Source organism: Eriocheir sinensis, chromosome 7 (genome assembly GCF_024679095.1).
Source record: "Eriocheir sinensis breed Jianghai 21 chromosome 7, ASM2467909v1, whole genome shotgun sequence".
Lineage (NCBI taxonomy): Eukaryota > Metazoa > Arthropoda > Malacostraca > Decapoda > Varunidae > Eriocheir > Eriocheir sinensis.
In genome coordinates this window covers 291,884-312,196 of record NC_066515.1, presented here as the reverse complement: position 1 = coordinate 312,196, position 20,313 = coordinate 291,884, and the positions used below count along the sequence as shown (strand labels likewise).

General features: G+C 49.2%; 1 pseudogene; it reads left to right on the top strand.

Moving 5' to 3' along the window:
* Positions 1 to 2,432: 2,432 nt before the first annotated feature.
* Positions 2,433 to 20,313, top strand: part of LOC126995266 (peroxidasin homolog pxn-1-like) — a 65,311-nt pseudogene continuing 47,430 nt past the window's right edge.

Below are 20,313 nucleotides of genomic sequence, written 5' to 3'. Positions count from 1 at the left end.
ATGCAAATGAGCTGAATGAAAGGATCAGTAGGGAGGAGGTTGAGAGATGTGTGAAAAGACAGAAGAATGGTAAGGCTGCAGAACCAGATGAGATCCCGTATGAGTTGTATAAAAATGGAGGTGAGGCTGTGATTGAGAGGATGACTGAGTTATTCAACCAGGTATGGGAAGAAGAGAGAGTGCCAAGTAAATGGAATGAATGTAGAGTGACTGATCCACAAGGGCGGGCATAAGAGTGAGCAGGAATTAAAGAACTATAGGCCAATCTCTCTGGTAAACTCAATAGGAAAAATCTTTAGTGCTGTGTTGAATGAAAGGTTGTGTAAATGGATTGAGAGTGCCAGGGTGCTGGGTGAGGAGCAGAACGGGTTCCGAGTGGACAGGCGAGCAGAATATGTTTGTTGTGAATGAGCTGATTGAAAGGAAAAAGAGAGAGGGAGGGAAACTGTACTTAGGCTTCCTAGATATAGAGAAAGCTTATGACAGGGTGAATAGAGATGTGTTGTGTAGAGTGCTTGAAAAAGTTGGGCTGAGTGATAAGATTGTTAACATAATTAGAAGTATGTATGTAGGTGAATTAAAGAACTATAGGCCAATCTCTCTGGTAAACTCAATAGGAAAAATCTTTAGTGCTGTATTGAATGAAAGGTTGTGTAAATGGATTGAGAGTGCCAGGGTGCTGGGTGAGGAGCAGAACGGGTTCCGAGTGGACAGGCGAGCAGAAGATAATATGTTTGTTGTAAATGAGCTGATTGAAAGGAAAAAGAGAGAGGGAGGGAAACTGTACTTAGGCTTCCTAGATATAGAGAAAGCTTATGACAGGGTGAATAGAGATGTGTTATGCAGAGTGCTTGAAAAAGTTGGGCTGAGTGATAAGATTGTTAACATAATTAGAAGTATGTATGTAGGTACAAGAGCAAAGTATAGACTAGGTGATCTAGAGACAGGTTGGGTGAAGAGTGAAAGAGGAGTGAGACAAGGCTGTATATTATCACCAACATTATTTAGTCTTTTCACAGAGGAATTAGCAGTCAGAATGAGGAGAATGAATGCAGGAGTGAGAATTGGAGAGGATAAAGTATGTGTTGTTGTTGTATGCGGATGATGTGGTGGTTATGAGTGAGTCTGCTGAAGCACTACAGAGTCTCCTAGATGTGGTAGGGGGTTATGGAAGGGATTTTGGGGTTAGGTTCAGTAGTGAGAAGAGCAAAGTAATGATAGTAAATAGATCAGAGGATGAGAGAGAAACAACTTGGAGACTGGAAGGGGATGAGTTGGAACAGACGGAAGAATACAAGTATCTAGGCGTGTGGATGGAGGTAAATGGATGCGGCAGGGCCAAGAATGTAAAGATAAGTATGGCAAACCAGTGGCTAGGCCGTTTAGGGAGTGCAGCGAGGATGAGAGCGAGCAAGTATGATGTCATCCGTGAGGTTTGGAAGTGTGGCTGTCCCGAGCATTATGTATGGAATGGATGTGATGACATGGAATGACAGTGAGATAGAAAAATTGGAAGTGGGGCAGAATAGGGTAGCAAGAATGGCACTGAATGCACCAAGGTTTGCAGCAGTAGAGGCTCTTAGGGGGGACATGGGATGGAGCACGTTTAGGGAAAGACTAGCAAAGGCAACCTTGAGATATAAAGTGAGACTGGAACAAATGGAGGATACAAGATTAGCAAGGAAAGTATACTTGTGGAATATAAGAGATGGCAAATGGGCGAATAAACGTGGGCGAATGATAGACAGGAATGTTATGCTAAGTAGGTGGGTGTACCGACCCTTTGAAGATAGACAGAATGTGTTTGAATGGAGAATAACAAACAGAAATGGAGAGGGGTTTGAGTGGGATGTAAGAAAGTGGAAGAATGTGATAGATATGGCAGTTAAAGATGAGGGATTGAGCAAGTGGAAGAATGAGATGGAAAGAAAGGAAACTCTCGACTGGTATAGGGAGAAAGAGGCCCCAAAGTGTGAGGTGTGGTATGAGGGAAGCCTGGGAGGTGATCTTCTTTTCCGTGCTAGAGCGCAGTGTCTGGATGTGAATGCAAGGAACTATAGATGGTCTGAGTCCCGCAGCAAAGTGTGCCAGATGTGTGACAGGGGTGTGGACGAGACTGTGCAGCATGTAGTACTGGAATGTAATAAATATGACAGGGAGAGAACGAAGATGATGCATGTGTTTTTGAGCGAGATGGGACGTGGAGTAAACGGGAGGACTGGAAGGGAGTGGATGGTGCCGGTGCTGGGGCTCAGTGGAGAGACGAGTGGACGAGTGATTGAGGCAGTGAAAGAGTTCTTGGAAGGCATGTGGCGTGCAAGATGTAGGGAATGATATCTTGCCCCGAGAACATAGACTTCCCGCATGTTTTTTTGTTTTCTTTTCCTGGGGGTTGGGATGGCATGTTCCTCCCTTCTCCCTTGTTGTTTACCTGCAACAATAAACTATCAATCAATCAATCACAGGAGCTGCCGATATAAAGGCCTGGCTGGGGAGAAATCCCGAGCCACCTGTGACATCAAGATCAGGATCAAGATCAAGTGAACAGAAAACCTATGGTGTTATTCGTGATGTAACTGACCGATTAATAAACAAATAACGGCTTCAAAAATAACTAAATCAACATATAAGTCAGTATAATAGATTCATCAGCCAATTGGGAGATTAATAAGTGATAAAATAATGATATACTATTTTTTAAGTTTTTCATTTGGACTCGTTGATCTAAAATGGCGGCATTCCAGTCCAGCTTATAGATCGTTCTCGCCACATAACACCTCCACGGCCTTGTCCACCTCCTGCTCCACATCAACAGCCTCCACAGCCTTCCCCTTGACCTGCACGGCCTACTAAACGAAGGTATCAGCTCGTCGTTGCCCAACACGTGTTAATATTAAGCCATTAGAGGGAAGACATTGTGTGCCATGGTGCCATTTTTGTGATTTTCAAGGATGGTTTAAGTGCCAAGCGTCTACGAGGGTGCCACAGAGGGTTAGGTAGACGCCCCTGCCATGGCCTTACTCAACCAGGGCCATGGACTACCGGAGGGCCATTGGAGGGGAGAAATAATGGTCCATAGTGCCATTTTTTTTGTGATTTTCAAGGGTAGTATCAGCGCCATGGTGCCAGGGTAGGCCTATATAAGAGTGCCATGGTCAAGGGATGCCACGTACAGCCCATGGGCCATAGTAAACATGGGCCATGGACCAGAGGATGGCCATAGTGTGTGTGTGTGTGTGTGTGTGTGTGTGTGTGTGTGTGTGTGTGTCCTGGTAAAACTATAGAATCACACCCCGTAGCAGGTTCTTTCCATGTGCGTTTTTGTAATGTACGTTTTTTTTTTGTGTGTGTGTGTGTGTGCGTTTTGAGGAGATTGTGTAAGTATTTTAAGCCTGTGTGTGTTCTCAGACCACCTGGCCGAAAAAATTAACAAGGCGAATAAGATTGTGGGGCTGATAAGAAGAACTTTTATTCACCTTGACCCTGCAGTATTCAAGACCCTCTACACTGCATTGGTAAGACCCCATTTAGAATATGCCAACCAGGTATGGAGTCCACACCTGGTGAAGGATATTGAGGCTGTGGAGAACGTGCAGCGAAGAGCAACGAAGCTGGTGCCTTGCCTGAAAGACCTGCCATATGGAGAGAGACTGAGACAGCTTGAGTTGCCCACACTGGCATATAGAAGATCCCGGGGAGACCAAATTGAAACTTTTAAAATTGTAACCAGGAAATATGATATAGATTGTACAGAGGGACTTTTTGATTTAAGGGAAGATAGCACCACACGGGGAAACTCTAAGAAAATCTTTAAACCAAGAGCTAGGCTGAATGTTCGGAAGTTTTCATTCCCCAACCAAGTGGTTAATACCTGGAACAGTTTGCCAGAGTGGGTAGTGAACGCTGACTCAGTAGAGAGTTTTGAGGCAAAACTCGATAAATTTTGGAAAAATCAAGAACAAAAATTTTCATATAGAGCACAAATAGTCACCACGCGCAGCCCACACAGTGTTCAGGCTGCTGAACTGGAGCCACAGGCCACTTAAGGCCTCTTCCAGGGAATCTTCTGTGAGTATGTGTGTGTGTGTGTGTGTGTGTGTCCTGGTAAAACTATTGAATCACACCCGGAGCAGCCTATTTCCATGTGTGTTTGTGTGTGTGTGTGTGTGTGTGTCCTGGTAAAACTATTGAATCACACCCGGAGCAGCCTCTTTCCATGTGCGTTTCTGTGTGTGTGTGTGTGTGTGTGATTTAGGAGAGATATAGGCAAGCATTGGTTTAGTAATAGGGTGGTGGGGGAATGGAATAGACTCAGCAATCTTATAGTTAGTGCAGGGACGTTAGCTTGTTTTAAGAGTAGACTGGATAGCTACATGGACGAGGACGACAGGTGGCAGTGTGGTGTGGGTGCAGGAAGGTGACGGGGTGCTGGATGCGTGCCTGGGTACCGCCGGTATAATGAGGATCAAGCCTCTACTTGTAACTCCTGTAACTACACCTCACTCACCGTGAGTAGTGGGGGGGATTCTGGAGCTGCCCTGTGTAGGCCACCCGACCTCTTGCAGTTTCCCTATGTTCTTATGTTCTGGTGTGTGTGTGTGTGTGTGTGTGTGTGTGTGTGTCCTAGTAAAACTATTGAATCACACCCAGAGCAGCCACCTTCCATGTGTGTTTTTTTTTTTTGTGTGTGTGTGTGTGTTTTGAGATTGTGTTAATATTTTAAGGTTGTTTGTGTGTGTGTGTGTGTGTGTGTGTGTGTGTGTGTGTGTGTGTGTCCTGGTAAAACTATTGAATCACACCCGGAGCAGCCACCTTCCATGTGTGTTTTTGTGTGTGTGTGTTTTGAGGAGATTGTGTTAATATTTTAAGGCTGTGTGTGTGTGTGTGTGTGTGTGTGTGTGTGTGTGTGTGTGTGTGTATTTACTTAGTTGTATTTACCTAGTTGTGACATATGGGAAAAGAGCTACGCTGGCGCTGTCCTGTCTCCATATCCTCTTATCCAACTTTTCCTTAAAATCATGAATGTTTCTTGCACAAACCACCTCCTCCTTCAGTCCATTCCACAGCTCAATGCTTCTGTTTGGGAAGCTAAACTTTTTCATATCTCGTGTGTGTGTGTGTGTGTGCGTGGTGTGGTGGGTAACACATACTGGGGTGTTATGCTATGATAGATTACTATGCTAAATTCAGTGTGGAATGTATTGTTATTATTATTATTATTATTGTTATTGCAGGAGTAGCCGTGAATGGCCTCAATGAAGAACGCGAGAAGTCCGAACATGAGACACAGGAGAAGACAGGAGGAGGAGGAGGAGGGCCTGATACAACAAGAATGTGGCTTCACCTACAGGGGATGCATTTGAGATTAAGGTAGGCCTATGTGTGTATTTACCCTCCCGCGGCCCCGCTGCACACGACTTTCTACTCATGCTCATCCCTATACTGTCCAAATCCCTTATGCAAGAGTTAACCAGCATCTTCACTCTTTCAGCCCTCATGCTGGTAAACTCTGGAACAATCTTCCTTCATTGTGTTTCCTCCTGCCTACGACTTGAACTCTTTCAAGAGGAGGGTATCAGGACACCTCCTTCTGAAATTGATCTTTCTTTCGGCCACCTCTTTTAATTCTTTTTTGGGAGCAGCGAGTAGCGGGATTTTTTTTTTTATTATTGTTTTCTTTTTTGTGTGTGTGCCCTTGAGCTGCCTCCTTTGTTGTAAAAAAAAAAAAAAAAAAAAAAAAAAAATCTGGCCCTTCGCTGCCTCACGGTAAAGCCACAAATTTGGCCCGTCGCTGCCTCACGGTAAAGCCACAAACTTGGCCCGTCGTTGCCTCACGGTAAAGCCACAAATTTGGCCCGTCGCTGCCTCACGGTAAAGCCACAAATTTGGCCCTTCGCTGCCTCACGGTAAAGCCACAAATTTGGCCCGTCGCTGCTACCGGGTTAAGGTTTCCTCTTTGTACCTCTCTCTACCTTTGTCTTCCCTTACTGTAGCTCTGTGTCCCTCCAATATACTCACCTCAGTGTTCCCCCTCAGGAGTGTGACACCAAGATGGCCTGCCAGTGCTCAACGTGTTATTCTTCCTTAACCATTCCTACCTCTTCGGGGGAGACGCCAGCAAAAAGTGAGCCTTCGGGGACTTGGGGGAAGGGACACACACACACACACACACACCTTACCTAACCTAATCTAACCTAATCTAACCTTATCTAACCTAATCTAACCTTCCCTAACCTAATCTAACTTTATCTAACCTAATCTAACCTTCCCTAACCTAATCTAACCTTATCTAACATAATTTAACCTTATCTAACCTTACCTAACATAATCTAACCTAATCTAACCTTGCCTAACCTAATTTAACCTTACCTAACCTTGCCTAACATAATCTAACATAATCTAACCTAATCTAACCTTGCCTAACCTAATCTAACCTTACCTAACCTTGCCTAACCTAATCTAACCTAATCTAACCTTATCTAACCTTACCTAACCTTATCTAACCTTGCCTAACCTAATCTAACCTAATCTAACCTTACCTAACCTTATCTAACCTTGTCTAACCTAATCTAACCTTACCTAACCTTATCTAACCTAATCTAACCTTACCTAACCTTATCTAACCTTGCCTAACCTTACCTAACCTTGCCTAACCTTACCTAACCTTATCTAACCTTGCCTACCCTAATCTAACCTTGCCTAACCTTACCTAACCTAACCTTGCCTAACCTAATCTAACCTTACACACACACACACACACACACACACACACACACACACACACACACACACACACATGGAACAAACAGTATATAATGAGGAGTTACTGCTAAGAGAAGGAATTACCACCAGGAACACAAGAGGACACAGTAAAAAATTGAGGAAGGGAAGATGCTGGAGAGACATAAAGAAATATAGCTTCCCGCAAAGAAACATAGAGCTTTGGAACAGACTAAGTGAGGATGTAGTATTGGCGAAGAGTGTGCAAAGCCTTAAGTAGAAGCTGGGCAAATACAGATATGGAGACAGGACCACACCAGCGTAAGCCCAGGCTCTGCATAACTATAACTGGGTAAATACACACACACACACACACACACACACACACACACACTGTACAAGGAAGATCTGATAGCATAAGGGAATGAGTGTTCTGAAAAGAGGGACAATTTTAGCGTTCAAGTCCTAGGCAGGAGGCAATACAGACAGTGGGAGGCTGTTCAAGAGTTTCCAGCTGAAAGGATGAGAGAATTAAGATGCCTATGTCCTGTTTAGGGCTGGTTCAGGCTTGTAACTTATAGGGCTGATCCAGGCTTGTAAAGGGGTCTTCGTGGTGCTGTGGTTAGCACACTCGGCTCACAACCGAGAGAGCCCGGGTTCGATTCCCGAGTAGAGTGGAAAAATTTGGGAGGCTTTTCCGATACCCTACGCCCCTGTCCACCCAGCAGTGAATGGGTACCAGGTATTAGTCGGGGGTTGTGTCCCGTCTCCTGGGGTCTGTTCCCTTCTCCTATAATTCCTTTCCCTTCTGTCTCTCTCCGGCATATGACCACAGATGTTGTGCTGCCCACTAAACAAAATTCTCCAACTTTTTACTTTTATAAGAATGAAATGCTTTAGGATTTTGAGTTAGGCTCTGAGTAAGAGATGCCTCATATTCATATTGTTTTGATATTGAGAAATTTCTGTACTGATAATTAACTTGTAGAAACTCTTGAAGAATTAGGTCAATCTCGGCAGAATTTCTTCCATATGAGGTCCGAGCAGTCTTGAACCGACTCCACAAGTCTTTCCTCCTCCTAACAAGCATATGTGGGGGTCTAACAGGCCAAAAAGGAGGAGTGGAGCTGCTTTAGTTCTTAATAGGTACAAATCTGTTAATAAGGGAAAATATCAGGTTAGAAAAATGGATAAATTTGCTATTAACATCTAAGTGAGCGAGTTCATAATCCCAGTCTATTTCAGATAAATAACTTCTAATTTGATTATACTTTCCTTTATGCCATAAGCGTTCGACTATGGACGTCCGAGAGTTGAAGGAGGTCTGGATGATATAATCAAACAATAGGGCAGTGGGCACAGCTAGGGAACAGACTCTAACTTCACCGACTCTGTCCTCTTCAGTTGTAAGAATGAGGTCTAGTATGTTGCCCGATCTGTAAAAGGTGAACTCGTTAACCCACTGAGTAAGACCCAGTGTTAGAAAGCAATGGTAAAATCTCAGATTGTTAAGGGTAAGACCATCACAGACCCTCTCATTGCCCCATTTGATGGATGGCAGGTTTAGATCACCCAAAATAAGTAACTCCTTGCCTGTACAAAAATCGTAAAGGAAGTTGAGCAAAGTCAAGTTTTCCTGTTCAGAGTAGGAAGGTGGACGATATATTGAGAGAACATGCAAATTCAGCTGCAAAAGATAAATGACCACCACATTGGGAATATCAACACAAATTTCATTGTACTTTAATCCAGTGCTTATGTATAAGCAGACACACACCATGCTTGGGCACATTGCCCTCCACGTCCTTACGTATTAAGACGTAATTGTGTATATCCACTACTGAGTTGGGCGTGGAGGGTATCAGCCATGTTTCATTAACACTTAGTTAGATATTTTGTTGTCATACATAAAAGAAAATGTGTAATTTACTTTGTTTGCCAGTGAATTAACATTAACATGTGCTATATACAAAGAGGAAACGGTGTTGTTTACACCTGAGAACTGGGTTGGTGGTTTAAAGGGTCACCCAGCAGCCTGGTGGGTCAAAGCCTCACCCTCAGGGTTGGGTACACCACTGTCAGCAGAGTTAGGTCTGCCGGCTGAACGCCGTCTCAGCGTCTCCTGCCTTTGGTTGTAAGTGAGGTCTCTATGAATGAAGACATGCTTATAAAGACCATGTTGCATCAGCTTGGATGTCTGAGAAAGAAGGGACCTGCAGTCCTCATCATTAAATATCTGGGCCCTGTAAATACCCTTAGCCTGGTCTATGGTTTTGTAGGCCCAACTCTTTGTTGATCAAAGACTTAGAAATATCCTTAAATAATGAGAGCACACGATCCCCATTAGAGTTAGGCACACCACGAATGATGAGAGACTGCTTCCTTCGCTCCCTGTCTCTCATCTCCCTGATTCCCTCATGAATGGTTAGAGTGTCATCACTAGGTGTGCCAAATGACTGAGCCAAATTCAGTGACTGGGCGAACGTGAGTTAGATACAGAGAAAGCATAAATGAGGAGTGACAGGGCTCTTCAAAAGGTTAGAAGCTTTATTACCTGAAGCCTTATTGGTAGTTACACGAATGTGCTGATGAAACTTCAGAGTGACGTCTACCAACAGTCCCAAGTCTGATGCAGAGTCAACAGAGTGAATAGGGGAGCCATTCATATAATATCAAGGTGCTGGGTTAGTGCCACGACAAAACCTACAGTCTTGTCTGTATTTATCTTAAGTCCCCATCATTCAGCTCTGGACACCAGCTGGTCAATATCTCTCTGGTTTCTTTCCAGTCTCTCTCTCTCTCTCTCTCTCTCTCTCTCTCTCTCTCTCTCTCTCTCTCTCTCTCTCTCTCTCTCTCTCTCTCTCTCTCTCTCTCTCTCTCTCTCTCTCTCTCTCTCTATCTATCTATGTATCTGTCATATCAGAGAGAGAGAGAGAGAGAGAGAGAGAGAGAGAGAGAGAGAGAGATGAATGGAGGAGGAAAAACATGAGGAAGGTTTGAAGGGAAAGAAAAATAAAAGAAATGTTTAAAAATGAATTAAAAATATTTACTTAACTGTGTGTGTGTGTGTGTGTGTGTGTGTGTGTAACATAACCTAACTTAACCTAAATGTGTGTGTGTGTGTGTGTAACATAACATAATGTTGTGCTCCACTTGTCTACCCCTCACACAGGCAGACAGGTGCTCTCCCAATTACTTAAACTGGGCTCGCTATGGAAAACACAGTGCTCCCACGAGGCGGACAGCAGACACAAAGACACTCCGGCGGACACACTCGCACACACCCACAGAGCACACAGCGAGGCACAATTAAATACAGGGCGGACTTTCTTGGGGTTTACTAAGCAATAGAACGTTGTACAATCCTTATAAGTCCAAGGGGGAGGCAGTCAAGGCACAAATCACAGGCGATTAAGTCCTAAGGCACAGAGCACAGGCGAGCGCGTCCTTTGTCTTCTCTCCGTCTCCACTCTTCCTCGCCGCATGGCGTCCCTCTCCAGCCCGCCCCCTCAACGGGGCCGCAGGGAACCCTCATTACGTCACGTGGCGCCAATTACAATTTAAACTAAGCTAAGCCTTGGCGTAACACTACCCCCCCCTTAAGCGCAGGCGACCCGCCTCGCCAACTTAACAAAACAAATAAAACATAACTGGGGAACTAAACAAATCATTCTGTATCAAAATCTGTAAGCCATCCTGGCCTCCTCCTCTCACGTCTTGGTCGTCGCGGTGGAGGTGAGGGCGAGGAGAGGCAGCAGGCTGGTCCAGGTCACCAGCAGAGCCGGCCTCCAGGTCGGCGTCTCCACCTGCCTCCTCCTCCACATCATCCGCGACCTCGACGTCCACCGGGTCAAGTTCTGCCCGGTCCTCCTCGTCACTACTGGGGTAGTCAGGGTCCTCCTCAGCGCCAGTACCCCAGGAGTAACGGCCCGGCCCATGGTAGCGCCAGAGCCGGTCAACGTGGACGACAGAGGAGCGTTTGCGGCCCCTCCTGATGCGGTAGGTGACAGCGGACAGGACTGCAATCACCGTGTAGGGCCCCTCCCAGGACTCTGCAGCTTCGGTGATAACCCTTTCTTCCGGCGAGGGTTATGCAGCCACTCTGTCACCCACCGCATACTTCACGTCCCGCATGCGGCGATCGTAGTAGTCCTTCATCGCCTGGCCTGCCACTCTGAGCTTGCCGCGCACCTGGTGATGGACCTCGACCAGGTTCTCCTGCAGCGCGGCAGCGAAGCCAGAGGTGACAGTCGGCAGGCCCACGTCCGGCGGCCGCCCCGTCGCCAGATCCACGGGGAGTCTGAGCTCGCGGCCAAACATAAGACGTGCGGGTGTATAGTCAGTGGCCTCGTGCACAGCGGACCGGTACGCCATCAGCATTGCGGGCAACTTGACGTCCCAGTCCTCCTGGTTTGCCCCGCAATACTTGGCCAACTGCTGTGCGAGTGTCCGGTTGAACCGCTCCACCATCCCGTCCGACTGCGGGTGGAGTGGCGTCGTTCGGGTCTTCCGCACTCCCAGCAAGTCGCAGCACTCACGGAACACACGGGACTCGAACTCACGGCCCTGGTCTGAGTGCAGTTCTGACGGCACACCGAACCGGGTGAAGCACTCGTTTACTAGGACACTCGCCACTGTTTCAGCCTCGTGGTTCGGGAGCGCATACGCCTCAGGCCACTTCGTGAAGTAGTCCATCACGACGCATACGAAACGATTGCCCCGGGGCGTCATGGGCAGCGGGCCAGCAATATCTACAGCAACCCGCTCCATTGGCGCCCCCACGCTGTACAACTGAAGCGGAGCCCGATTCCGGCGTGTGGGGCCCTTTTTCGCACTACAAACGTCACAGGCCCGACACCACTCGGAAACGTCGTTCCGCATACCGACCCAGTAGAAGCGCTGGCGGAGACGTTTAGGGTCTTTTCTCGCCCAAGTGGCCACTAGTAACACCGGCGTGCAACTCCCGTAACACCTCAGCACGCTTTGCACGGGGTACCACCACTACCCAGGCGTCTCTGCCCACTCCGCCTAACACCTCCCAGCGCTTTACTAGCACTCCCCACCGGTCCAACCGCAGCGTCTCCCACTGGTCGACGAGGCATTTAGTGGCAGGACTCTCCGCCGACACTTCCTCCCCCCGGGGTCGCTCCCGCTGGCCCTGAGCCAACGCACTACAGGAGCAAGAGCGGGTCTGCGCTCTGTGCCTCACGCCACCGGTCGTTGCCTTCAGTGGCGTTGGCAGGCACTGTTAAGCGTCGGCAAACAGGGTCAGGGTCCCGACGCGCCTGGTGTGAGTAGCTTGCCTCACACGGGCTCTGACTCACGGCGTCAGGTCCTTCAGGGACGGAATGTGAGCTACCTGCCTCACACGGGCGTCGAGTCACAGGGTCGGGGTCCTTGCTAGCACAGTGAGAGCAACCTGCCTCACACGGGCGCCGGCTCAAACTATCGGCGTTGCTGTGCACACGACCCGGGCGGTGAACAATCCGGTAGTTGAACTGCTCGAGCCTTCCCAACCACCTCGCCAGCTGACCCTCCGGCGCCTTCAGTGTTTTCAACCACTGCAGGGCAGCGTGGTCGGTCCGGACGGTGAACTCAGCGCCGTAGAGGTACGGCTGGAAGTGCTCGAGACTTTTAACTACTGCCAGCAGCTCCTTCCTGGTCACGCAGTAGTTGCGTTCAGGCCTACTGAACTTGGCGCTGTAGTAGGCCACCACGTGCTCCCTTCCATCCTTCACCTGCGACAAGACAGCCCCGATGCCCTCCGCACTGGCGTCGGTGTCAAGCAGGTAAGGGAGCTTCGGGTTGGGGTACGGCAGGACCGGCGCCTCCACTAGGGCCCTCTTCAGGCCGTCGAACGCAGCCTGGCACGCCTCGTCCCACTCGAAAGGCACTCCTTTACGAGTGAGGCGGTGTAGGGGCGCCGCGATGGTGGCGAAGTCCTGCACGAAGCGACGGTAGTAGGTGCACAGACCCACGTAGCTCCTGACCTCAGCTACGTTAGTGGGCCGAGGCCAGTCTGCTACTGCTGCCACTTTCTGCGGGTCTGTGCGCACGCCGTCCTTGCTGACGACATGCCCCAGGAACGGCACCTCGTACTGGAAGAGGGAGCACTTCTTGGGGCTGAGCTTGAGGTTAGCCTTCCTCAGGCGTTGCAGGACCTCCTCCAGCCTCCCCAGCTCCTCCTCGAAGGTGCCTCCGTAGACGATGACGTCGTCGAGGTAGATGAGGGCCGTCCTCCACTGCAGGCCGTCCAGCACCCGCTCCATCAGACGTTCAAAACAGCCAGGGGCGTTGCAGAGGCCGAAGGGCATGACATTAAACTGCCACAAGCCCTGCCCGAAGGAAAAGGCTGTCTTCGGCTTGTCCTCTTCGGCCATCTCCACCTGGTGGTAGCCCGACTTCAGGTCGAGCGTGGAGAACCACCTCGCCCCTACCAGCGCGTCCAAGGTGTCGTCGATCCTCGGCAGGGGGTAGGAATCCTTCACAGTCACGTCATTCAGTGCCCGGTAGTCCACACAGAAGCGTTGTGTGCCGTCCTTCTTTTTAACCAGGACTACCGCTGAAGACCACGGACTGTCGGACTTCTCGATCACCCCCTGATTTGCCAGGTCGTTGACGGTGCGCTGCATCTCCTCTCGTCGGGCAGGTGCGATACGTCGAGGGGGACACTTGATGGGCGCGCTGGTTCCAGTGTTGATGCTGTGTTTCACCAGCGACGTGCGGCCCAAGTCCAAGTCGCCCCGGCTGAACACGTCTGAGTACTGCGTCAAGGTGTGGCGCACCCTCTCCGCCTGCGACTCCGTCAGGTTAGCGGAGCCCCTGAGCGCCAGGTCTTCAAAGTCAGGCAGCACTCCTCCGCAGGCGTAGACGCACTCTTCGACGGCTGTTCAGTTCGCTCCACCTCTTCACATGTGCCTAGTCTGGCACCAGCGGGTAGTCGCCGAGCCTCGTCAGAGAAGTTAGCAACGAGTACTGTCACTAACTCCTCCCCCGCTCCCACGAGGCTCCTCCCGACTGCCACACCGTCAGTCAGGTGCAGGTTTTCTGAGGGTTCTACTATGCCTTCCGCGTCGTGCATCACCCTCGACAGTCGACACTGGACTCGTCGCTCCGTCCTGGGGGCAAGGTGCAGTCGCTCGGCCGTCACTACCTCGGCACAACCGACTTCCGGAAGCCAGGGCACCTCTTGTCCGTGCACCCTCATCCGCTTCCGTCCAAAGTCGATACATGCGCCAGTCTGCACCAGGTAGTCAAAACCGAGCAAGCCCTCTTCATCCAGGTCGGCGGCGTACACTGGCAGCCGCTCTTCTGCGCCGCCCACGCCGACACGAGCCACTACAGGCCCCTGGGTGCCACGCAATGCCCCGTCACGCCGCACAATCTCTGCGGGGCGTCTGGGAGCCGCTCAGCGTCCAGCAACTCAGGGCGCACCAGGGTCTTTTCAGCCCCGGTGTCGACTGTCAGGCGGCAAGACTTACCGTCTACGTTGCCTCCACCTGCACCGAACTAGTGGTATGGCGGCATCTTACACAAGTGGGGGCGTGTCGACCTTGGCAGGCTGGGTAGTCGCCCCCTTGTCCAGCCCGCTGCTGTTTCCCGCCTGCGCCACTTGCTTCGGCTTGGGGCAGGCGCTGGAGCGGTGATCAGACTTGCCGTAGTCCTGCAGCAAGTCTGGAAGCCACCAGACTTCGGCCGGTCGAGGGAACGCGTCTTTCGCCCCCTCGGACACCGGTCGCGTCTGTGGCCCTTCTCACCGCAGCCCCAGCAACGGCCACCAAACTCGGGGCTCGTCTCCCTCGACGCCGCCTTACGCTCGAACTTCGCCTTCCGGCCTCGCACGTCGTTCCGAGGCTTGGCGTAGTCAGCGAGGCGGCTTGACGTCTTGAGAAACGCCTCGAACTCCATGGCCCTCGCCAAAGCCACCTGCAGGTCACCAGGGTGGGCTTGCTTTACGTAGATCTGCAGCTGGTGGTCCTGCAGAGCATCTACGAAGGCGTCACGGGCGAGGACGGTCGTCATGTCTTCACCAGCAGCCGGATAAGCCCGCCTCACAAGGGCCTCCACATCTTGCGCCAGTTGTGACAGCGTTTCGCCCTTCTGCCTCGCCCTCTTCTTCAGCTGAGCCCTGTACACCTCAGCCTGGTGACTGTGCCCAAAGCGGCGCTGCAAGGCTTCCGACAGGCTGGTAAAGGAAGCTTGCTTGGTGGCTGGAAGGTGGCTGAGAATCTCGAGTGCCGGGCCCCGCAGCGCCGTTGCCAGCTGCAGCGCCTTTTCTTCCTCAGTCCACCCTTGAGCTGTTGCGAGCATGACGAACTGAGCAACGTAGGCCTCCCAAGCTACCTTGCCGTCATACTCAGCCGGCTTACGCCTGCGGTGGTCGTGGGAAGGAAACGAACGAGCAGGGTAGAAGGCAGGCACTCAGGGCAAGAAAGGAGGCAGGGTAGGGTTTAGGTGAGGAGGCGAGGGTGGCGGGCTGTTTGGCAACAGTGGCGGGGCCGCCGCTCGCCCCGCCGCAGCCCACGCCAGCCGCTGAACCCGACCGTGACCCCCGGCCGGACACGCCAGGCCCGGAGGCTCAGAGAATGCACTGCGTGGCCTCAGCGAGGCTTGACACTGCCCCAATCACACAAAGGCTCACTCTGCACTTCCTCTGGGGCAGCACACGGCAGCCTGCCTCGCCTCAAACCTTACCTCCCGCACCTCACCTCTCAGTGCCTCTAGGCCCCTCTGTAGCTCACCCCGGACCTCCTCGCAGGCCTGATCGGTATACTGCCGTGCCTCCTGCCGCACAGAAGCCAAACTTGCTTGTAGTGCCTCCTCAAGCCTGCTGGCCTGTGCCTCGGAGCGCTCGGCCTGCTCACGGGCCTGCTCCTCAAGCCTGCTGGCCTGTGCCTCAGGCGCTCGGCCTGCTCACGGCCTGCTCCTCAAGCCTGCTGGCCTGTGCCTCGGAGCGCTCGGCCTGCTCACGGGCCTGCTCCTCAAGCCTGCTGGCCTGTGCCTCGGAGCGCTCGGCCTGCTCACGGGCCTGCTCCTCAAGCCTGCTGGCCTGTGCCTCGGAGCGCTCGGCCTGCTCACGGGCCAGCTGGTCTGTGCGTGCGGCCTGCTGTGCCTGCTTTTGACCTTGAAGCGTTATTTCTTGCCTCAAGCCAGCCAACATTGAGGCAATTAACTCCAGCTGGCCAGGCTTAGCGTCTTCATCAGCCTCAAGGTCACCACACTACCCCACCACTCGCTCCGCCAGCCGCACCGTGCTCGAGCTCCATTGTGCCCGAGGCGTCACTCTTTGTCTGCCCGTCCACTCACAGCACAATTTCCACCCCGCTCCTGACACCACTGTTGTGCTCCACTTGTCTACCCCTCACACAGGCAGACAGGTGCTCTCCCAATTACTTAAACTGGGCTCGCTATGGAAAACACAGTGCTCCCACGAGGCGGACAGCAGACACAAAGACACTCCGGCGGACACACTCGCACACACCCACAGAGCACACAGCGAGGCACAATTAAATACAGGGCGGACTTTCTTGGGGTTTACTAAGCAATAGAACGTTGTACAATCCTTATAAGTCCAAGGGGGAGGCAGTCAAGGCACAAATCACAGGCGATTAAGTCCTAAGGCACAGAGCACAGGCGAGCGCGTCCTTTGTCTTCTCTCCGTCTCCACTCTTCCTCGCCGCATGGCGTCCCTCTCCAGCCCGCCCCCTCAACGGGGCCGCAGGGAACCCTCATTACGTCACGTGGCGCCAATTACAATTTAAACTAAGCTAAGCCTTGGCGTAACAATAACTTAACCTAAATGTGTGTGTGTGTGTAACATAACCTAACTTAACCTAAATGTATGTGTGTGTGTGTGTGTGTGTGTGTGTGTGTAACATAACCTAACTTAACCTAAATGTGTGTGTGTGTGTGTGTAACATAACATAACTTAACCTAAATGTGTGTGTGTGTGTGTAACATAACCTAACTTAACCTAAATGTGTGTGTGTGTGTGTGTGTGTAACATAACCTAACTTAACCTAAATGTATGTGTGTGTGTGTGTGTAACATAACCTAACTTAACCTAAATGTGTGTGTGTGTGTGTGTCTGAACCCAAAGATTATGATCTGCAATGTTGCTCAGGTGGAGGATGGTGATTCAATCATTGAGACAGTTATTGAGAGAAATGATCTGAGCATGATTGATGGAGTGAAGGATAAGATGAGTGTTATCTTCCATAAACCTGCTGCTGGAGGGACTGTTCACTATGTGCTGAAATGTGATCCAGAGGTTCGTGCTTTCATTCATAGGAAAAATGACAAGTTAAAGATGAAGTGGGGTGTGTATCAGGTGCGTGATCGCTACCATGCATTGATGTGCTACCACTGCTTGAAGTTTGGCCACAAGATGGGGAATTGCCAGGCCAAGGCCAACGGTCAGGCTCCTCATTGCTACAAGTGTGCTGGTGAACATGAGGGGCGCACATGTCGGTCTGATGTGAGGAAGTGCTTGAACTGCAATATGGCAAAACGTCGGGATGATCACGGAGTGAGCAGTCTAACTTGTCCTATTTTTGCCGCCGAAATAAATAGGATTAGACTCAGCACTGACCATGGCTTCTGATATGCAAAGGATTAAGTGTGGACTATTGAATGTGCAGTCGGCAAGAAACAAGACTTTTGAAATAAGGGAAATTATCAATAGTCAACAACTTTATTTTTATGCTATTACTGAGACTTGGCTGACAGACTTTGACTCTGCAGTGATGAAGGAAATGACTCCTGTGACTCATTCTTTCTTGCACAATTCAAGGAGAGACGGTCGTGGGGGTGGTGTGGGGTTGTTCGTCTCCAATGCTATGAAGAAAGTAAAGAAGTGTGAGCCCCCATCTTATAACAGCTTCGAACTGTTGCAAGTTGAGTGTGACACAAATGGGAATAAACTGACAACTATAACAGTGTACAGACCACCATCTACTAGCCTCAGCTTGTTTATAGAGGAGTTTGGACTATACTTAGAAACTATTGATATGGTGTCCATGAATATTATAGTGTGGGGTGATTTCAATCTTTGGCTGGATGATCCTGAGGCTCGCTATGTGCAACATTTTATTGATATGATATCAGTGTTCAATCTCGCCAATGTTGTGGATCGACCTACATCGATTTGTGGACATATCATTGATTTGGTGTTGATTGATAGATCAGGTGAACTGGTACGTGAGCTTCATGCGGATGACTTATGCTCCCTTTCCCCGGTACATAAATTTGTGTCTTTTAGTATATCCTTGAAACTCAACAGAAAACAGTTTAAGCAAATTAACTTTCGTTCTACAAGGAATTTGAACTGTGACACGTTATTAAAACAGATGTGTGACAGAATTATGGAACGCTATGGTGAATTATGTAATCATGGGTCAGTAATTGAGTGTCATCTATGTTTATATAGTATTTACAATGCTGTGATGAAAGAGGAATACGAAAATATGTGTCCTGCAGTAGAGAAGAGAATAGAAGTGAAAGATAATGCCCCATGGTACAATGAAGAGATCAGAAGAGCGAAAACTATCAAAAAAAGGAAGGAGAGGCTGTGGCGAAGGCACCGGACTGAGGAACGTAGAGTGGAATTTACTCGGGCACGCAACTATGTCAAAAGGCTCATTGAGATAAGAAAACGTAATTTTTATAAAGAGAGAACTGAACAGGCTGGACCAAATATATATAAACTTTACAAGATACTGGATGATCTGACCGGAAATAAGAAGAAACAGAAATTGCCAGAAGGATATGTTGACAGTGAGTTAGCTAATGAATTTCTACAGTTTTTCGAGAACAAGATAAGAATTGTTTCGGCATTCAGTCGTAGTGATAGCGTTGTGTCTGGGAATGAACACATCTCTGAACCAGAAGTGAAATTAACTGTGTTTCAAACTGTTACTGAGTCAACTGTTAAGGATGTGATAACGAGAGCAAAATACACCCATTGTGCTAATGATCCAATGCCAATTAGCATATTTGATGGCAACGTGAATTTCGGCAGGCTGATAACTATTATGACAAAGATGGTGAACGCAAGTATATCTGAAGGAGTGTTCCCTAACTCAGAAAAGCAGGCCATTATTAAGCCTATATTGAAGGGAGATCTAGACCCACAGTTGCTTTCTTCGTTTCGCCCTGTGTCGAACTTGACATTTCAGTCTAAAGTTTTGGAAAGTGTTCTTCTTATACAGCTGACAGACCACCTGAACAAGGTTGGTGCGATTCATGACAATCAGTCGGCATATCGTAATTTATATTCCACTGAGACAGCTCTGTGCACTGTTGTGAGTGACATGCGTGTGCTTATGGATGGAGGAGAATGTGGATTGTTGCTTTTATTGGACTTGAGTGCGGCGTTTGATACAGTGGTGCACGATACGCTATTGGAAATTTGTGAACATAATGGTATTGAACGTAGTGCTCTCTCATATCTCAAGAGCTACCTAGAAGGTCGAACCTATTGTGTACAGATAGGAGATGAGTTTTCAGACTCATTGCCTTTGAGGAGAGGAGTTCCGCAAGGAGCGTATTGGGGCCGGTGCTGTTTTGTTTGTATACTGCGGATTTGTCTGTGGTACTCGAGAGGTATGGAGTGAAATTTAAATTGTATGCTGACGACACGCAATTCTACCTGTCAGTGACAAATATACAAGAAGCTGAAGCTCATCTGGGTGCCATACTGGAAGACATTAGACAATGGATGGAGTCAAGGCAATTAAGACTAAATGAGGATAAGACGGAGTGCTTGTTTGTTGGCCGTGAGATTGATTATGGGAGGCTTGGGGTTCAGTCGTTGACAGTGAATAATATAGACATTCCGATGAGCAAATGTGTGAAAAACCTCGGTGTGTTGCTTGATAGTGAGCTTATGATGAGAGACCAGATAAAACACATAGTGCAAGTAGCTGGTTATCATTTGAAAACTTGGCGTTTGTGAGGAAATATCTGGACGAGAATATAATGAAGAAACTTGTTCATAATCATGTGATGAGTAAATTGGACTACTGCAACTCAATTTATTATGGTTTGCCAAATTACTTATTGAAAAAGCTCCAATTAATCATGAACAGAGCTGCACGGTTGATTAAAGGACGGTCTAGAAGGGAGAGGATAACTCCTGCATTAATACAGTTACACTGGCTCCCGATCAAGGCACGCATCATTTATAAGCAGTGTGTAATGGTGTACCAGGCACTTAAGTATGGGAAGCCTAATTACATATGTGATATGCTTGTGAGTTTCCGAGTGGATACAGACATTGCGTTGAGACACAGCACTGAAGTGGACAGACTACTGGAACCGAGGTTTCATAGAGAGGCTGGGCGAAGAGCATTTATGAATAGTGCTCCTCGTCTCTACAATGGTCTTCCTGCCAATATCAAGACGTCAGAAAACATCAGCATCTTCAAAAGGAGACTGAAGACACATCTTTTCACGGTCTCATATGATTTGAGGAGTGAAACGATTACACCAGAATTTCAACTATAGATATTCAACGTGGGGGGCTTGGAGAGCCGTCATTGGCTGAAAGCCCCTAGAAGCCATCACCTAAGTAACCTAAGTAAGTGTGTGTGT